We start from the raw sequence: 5,765 nt of genomic DNA, 5'->3' as shown, positions 1-5,765 counted from the left end.
ACGGGCCAATTTCCACTCAAGGGTATAGAGACGACCAGGCTGGAGGAGGGTGGTCAGCTGGCTAGGGCAGGGAGGATGTGAAAGCTTCCAGATTGGAGCTCTGGAAGGGGGTCATGAGTTCCTGCTGATGGGGAGGGGGAATGGCAGAGATGAATGGGAACCGCCAGACCCCAAAGGAGGAGGGGGGTTTGGAGAGAACTAGAAGAGGGCCTTCGGGGGAAAGGGAGGACGTGCCAATGTGGCCAGGCAGAGCCCACACAGGACCCAGACCTGGGGCACTCCACTCGCTTGACTGCAGGGATGGTAGCAGAGGCTGGCCCAGAGTCCCCAACACAGGATGCCAGAGATACTGTTCTGGAAAAGGCTCTGATGTGGAGCAGCGTCCCACCCCGGCCCCCTACCCCTACACCTCCAGAAAGAAGGCAGAACACAGAATATGAGAGGCACTTTAATTGGAAAATGCTGTGAAACTAGGGTGGGGCGGGGGCAAAACAAGGGGGAGAGGAAGCCCTAGCTGAGGCAGAACAGGAGGGAATGAGCTTGGCCACAGCTCCCGGGCCCCAAAGGTACCAGCTGCTCCTCTTGCAGGAAGACGCTGGGCTCAACCTGTGAAACAGCGGAGTCAGGGAAGAGCCTCAAGCCAGAGCCAGCCGCCAGCCCTGCTCAACAGCCAGGACTGTGGGAAGGGGTACGGTGTGCGTAACACTCACTTCAAAGGGTCTGGAACTTGTCAGCCAGGTACTGCATGGCGGCTGCAACACGGACAGGCATTAGCAGGCGCTCCAGACAGAGGGATATAGAAGCCCGTCCCCCTATCCCCGTGAGGAACCACCTAGCCCTGCAACCTGAAACCCCCTCCAGACCCGATGCAAAGAGCTCTAGGCCTGACCACTCCCCACCACCCGAATTGAATGTGGAACCGGTTCCTAAAGGGAAACAAAATGTGCCAGCAGCCCTCATGCTGTGGGCTGTGCCACAACCAGTCAGGACTCATCACACAAACAAACAAACAATCCAACAAGAACCTTAGAAGCCACACCAAGCAGCAGTTCAAGGGAAAAATCAACGAGGCATCTCTAAAAGTCCTATCAGAAGGAGATTCCCTAGGACTGGTCTGGTTGGCAAAGTGTGCATGCAGTCCAGACAGTACTTTGCTACTTGTACACACGCCCAGCTGTACATGCACAGCCGGCTCCAGGGCCAGGCCTGCTAGGTTCTCCTCCCCACAGGGATGTTGGTCCCTGCGAGGCCGACTGCACCTGCAGCCCACCCACACCCCAGGTGCCCACCCGGGTTCTGCACTAAGACACCGCTCTCCGTCCCTGGTTCCTCATACCAAGTTGCTCCTTAAAGTCGTCTGTTTCTCTCTGTAGCACGAGACACTAGGTCAGCAGACACAGGAGGAAGAGAAATGATTAATATACTCTGGCCTCCTCTCTCCTCCACCTTCTCCTCTCCCCCGGGCCCTCCATCCCAGAGCCGGGTGGCTAGACTGGCAAGGGCTCCTCAGTGGAAAGGAGGTGGGTTCCCTCCGTGGGGTACGTGATGGGGGCAGGGGAGGGGGGCCCCACACATGTCAGTGGAACTTGGACCTAGATCCCACCCTCGAGTTTGGGCCTGCATTTCCAGGAGCCAGAGGAAGCATTACCGAAGGACAGCCTGGCGTTCCCAGTGGCTGCTGCTGCCTTTCTGGTCTTGGGGGATGGTCACGTGGCTCCCGGTCACCTGAGAGGGAAAGGACACACAATCCAGCTTCCCAGGCTCCCAGTGAGGTGGAAAGGGCCAAGCGGGGTCTAACGTGAGGTGAGGCAGCACCACCCTCCGCTGGCAACAAGCCGCCCCTGCTCTGCCCAGCAGCCCGAACCTTCTCCCTGGGCCTGCCTCCCCTGTTCCCCAGGGGCAGCCATTTCACCACTGTGGTCCCCAAAGTCTGTGGCTCTGGATTCGACCCTCCCAGAGCTACAGCCACAGCCAGCACGTGGGAGAGCAATGTGGGCGAACAGGACTTAACAGAAAACGCTGTTCCCCTGCAAGTCTACACCTGGAGGAGCTGTTTGGGGCACTGCCACCGATCGCCCCGGGCGCAGAAACCCCACACAGAGGATGATGTGGCTCAAGGCCAGCCCTGCCAGCACCCCGTCTCCTGTGGGAGAAGCTGCCTGGGAGCAAGGCTGTGCCCCCAGCAGAGACAGAGCCAGAGGTTTCTGTCCTCAACCCCTCTCCCCTCCCCTCATATCAAACCCACGACACTCACCTGAGGGGACAGGCACCCTGGGCACGACTTCTCCCTGGTTCAGGGCCAAAGGCTCTGAGTTTCCTGGATCTTGGGGGCCTCTGGTGTTGAGGTCGTCACTGCAGGCTTTTCCACGATGCATGCGTGGAAAAGATGTGCCTGGCCTGTGAGTTGGCAGCTGAAACAAAAATTTCTCACCGATTTGGACTAAGGATGTGTGTGTGTGTGTGTGTGTGAGAGAGAGAGAGAGAGAGAGAGAGAGAGTTGTGTGATGTGGGGCCGGGGTGAGGCAGGGAATTGGGAAGGGAATTGAAAGGCTGATCTCATTAGCACTTTCTCCCTCAGTCAGCCTCAGGCCAGCAGGCAGAACTGATCTAGGGACAACACTGGGGCACTGAGAAAGCCCAGGCCCCCTGCAAGGAAGGTCTGGGGAACAGCTAGGAAGTAGGATTCAGGAAGCTGGTGAGTGTAAATACTGAGGCTTTTCGGGGAAACTTTTAAGGGATCCCCCGACCCAATTCAGCTACCAGCCCTCCCTTCCATCCCAGCACCAGTCTCGCAGAGGAGGCTGGAAACAGGCCAAGGGTGGAGAACCGGGCCCAGCACACCCGAAGTGCTACCTTAATGTTTGTCCCTAGTAAAAGGAGCCCGATCTGGCATCCTAATGACCCAGTGACCGAGGGGCACCCAATGACAACCCCTGAGGGATGGACAGAGGCAGCATGGGTGAAGACGTGTGTCCTGGGGGCGGTTGGAGCTGGTGGGGGGGAAGAGTGGGCAGAGAGGAGGAGCATGGCCTACTCACTTGGCCCTTTGCGGCTGGGTCTCTATTTGGGTCCTTATCTTCTCCCGCCACCGCCTCAGACTCCCTTGCCCGCCTGGCCACGGATTTCTTCCCAGCGCCGGTGTGCTTGGACTGTTCGGTTCCCGAAGGGACCAAGGTATACCTCTTGGATCTCCCAAGCAGCGGAATACCAGAGATTGGGGGCAAGGTGGCCGGTTCCAGGGGAGTTGCCTTGATTCGCTCTCCCCCGGAAGGGAAGGTTCTCCCCAGGGCAAGTTTGGAGGCTCCCCCGAGGGATTTCTTCTCCTGGGCCCCCTTCTTCCTAGGAGTGACCCGCGGCAGGCCACCTGCAGCACAGCAGCAGCAGCAGCAGCTCCCGGGTAGCTGGGCCTGCTGCCCCCCTTCCCCCAGAGCACGCTCTGCATTTTCTTAGGGGAAGAGATGCCCTGCTCTCCCACGCCCTGCGTTTCCACAACCGAAGTGAGTCCTCGCGGAGCCGAGGACAGGGAAGAGCCTGGCACGTGAAGGAAATTCTCCCTGACTTGGAAATTCGAGTGTCTGGGAGTGTCCCCAGGATCCTCGGGTCTGCTGGGCTCGGCCTGGCCTCCTCCTCTGGGGTAAGTGCTCAACGTCATCAGCTCTGTCTCACTGAACTCATCTGAGGACTCGGGGTCGGACAGCAGCCAGGCCAGGCCTTCCTCGGGGAGCCGCTGGCGATCCGCAGCCACGTTCAACCTACGCTTAGGGCCTCTCTTAGGGTTCCCCCAGGCCCGGCCCGCTTCGGGCCCACCGAGGTGGAGACGGCCGGCCGGAGCCGGCGATGCTTCCCCACAGCTCTGGGCGGGCGCTCCTCGACCGCCGGGACCCGCCTCGAGGCCGGCCCACACGGCGGACACTTCGGAGGCGGCGCAGCTCTCCAGGGACGGGTGTCTGCGGACGCCCAGCACGTCCCAGTCGGCCAGCTGCTGCAGGATGGCCGCCGCAGACTCCTCGGCCAGGTCCAGGAGGTCCCTCGTGTCGTCAGCGGGGGAGCCAGGTCGGCCTTCGCGGCCCCACAGCACCGGCCCTCCCGCTTCCAGCATCTCCCGCTCCGACTGGAAGCCCTCGGGGTCCGGGAAGCCGCCCCCGCCCTCGCCGCTCCGCGGCTCCCCGGGCTCGGGGCCTGGGTCGGGTCCCCGCGGGACTGCGGGGCCGGCCGGGCCGACGCCGGCCCGCTCCCCGCCCTCTGGGCCGAAACCTGTTCCCCACACAGACACCTCATCTGGGGAGCTCATGTCGCGACCCTGGCAGCGCCGGAACCGGGGCGACGGTCGATGGCCCGAGTCGCGGTCGCGGTCGCGGTCACGGCGGGCGAGGCGGGCGGTGCTCAGAGGGCAGCGGCAGCCACCTCAGGCGCCGCACGAACTCGCCTCTAACGAAACGACGCGCGGCTTTCAGCGCACCTCCCACGCCCGCTCCGCGGCCTCCTCATTGGTCCGGGCCCCGCCAACCAGCGGGCGCCTTGTTCGCCCGCCCCCTCGAGGCCTAACCAATGGGGTCGAGGGCCTCTGGTTTGCCCCCAAGCCTGTGGGCGGTCCGGGCAGTGGGCTGGTGAAGGGGATGGTGGGAGTGCCTCCCTCTGTCAAGCCTCTCGGCCCGCCTCCTCCTGTCCTGCCTCCCCTTTCCGGTTAGAGTCACAGCTCTGAGCCTCCTTTTCCCATCTACACAGGGGGTCGGGGAGTGAGGGCGCCGGGCTCCAGGGGTGGTGAGGATGAAACGTCAAGATGGAGGCGCTGGACGCCTAGCACGCGCTGAAAGCATTTGCCAGCCTCCCTTCCACCGCAAGCCTTACGACCCAACAGGAGAATGGGCACAGGAGTCCCGCAGTCAGTGATCAGGGGTCGGCCAGAGAGCAAAGGGATCATATTTTCGTTCTGTAAGGTCTCTGTCTCAACTGCTCCATCAAATGTGGCTCAGCAAACGTTATTGGCAGGCGGGTTTGGTGGACAGACTGGGGTTGGCGGACAGACTGGGGTTGGCCTCGCTCCATCAGCCCTTCGCCCGCTCTGAGGCAAATTCAAAGAACAGGAAATCGCAGTGGGCAGTTACACCCCAAAAGATGCTCTCCACCGCTGATCCTGGAGATGTGAACTAAAAGCACGAATCGGGTTTCACACACTAGGTTGACAACCTTCAAAGAGCTTAACCATTCCGAGGGTGGGAGAGGTCAGGAGCAAACCCCTGTGGCGGTGGTGCAAGAGATCTATTTGAGAGGTAATCTGGCAGAATCCATTGAAAGCAACCTAGTGCCAGCACGGACTCTGTGCCTGGCACTCTTCTAAGCGCTGGGCATAAATAGTAATGCATCCGCGTGACATGCCTAGAACTATAGTACCAACTATTACTGGCCTCTTACCGGTGAGGAAACAGGCACTGAGAGGTTCAGCCACTGGCCCAAGATCATTTGGCTCGTGGGGATCAGTGGCAGGATTGAAACCAATCAATCTGCTTCCAGAGTCCTTGCTTTGAGCCCAAGATCTTAAAACTGGAAGGAAAAAAAAAGATATTTCTTCTTTGTTCCGGCAACTCTGCTGCCTGGTACTTCTTCCGGAGACACGCTGGTACGTGTAGTGTACGAGAACACATGCACAAGTGTGTTGGTGATGGGAAAAACTGGGAACACTCCAAATTCCCGTCAGTAAGGAAATGGATGAATGCAACGTGGCTTAGCATCCAGTAGCATAAAGCGTGGCAGTCCAAAGGAATGCA

The 5,765-nt window shown here is 60.3% G+C and overlaps 1 pseudogene; it reads right to left on the bottom strand.

Annotated features, from left to right (window-relative positions):
• Positions 1-528: 528 nt before the first annotated feature.
• LOC133081807 (uncharacterized protein CXorf49 homolog) lies at positions 529-4,291 on the bottom strand (annotated as a pseudogene).
• Positions 4,292-5,765: the final 1,474 nt, after the last annotated feature.

Source organism: Eubalaena glacialis, chromosome X (genome assembly GCF_028564815.1).
Source record: "Eubalaena glacialis isolate mEubGla1 chromosome X, mEubGla1.1.hap2.+ XY, whole genome shotgun sequence".
NCBI classification, from domain to species: Eukaryota; Metazoa; Chordata; class Mammalia; order Artiodactyla; family Balaenidae; genus Eubalaena; species Eubalaena glacialis.
Note: the sequence above shows the minus strand (reverse complement) of the source record. Positions and strands in the feature narration are given on the sequence as shown.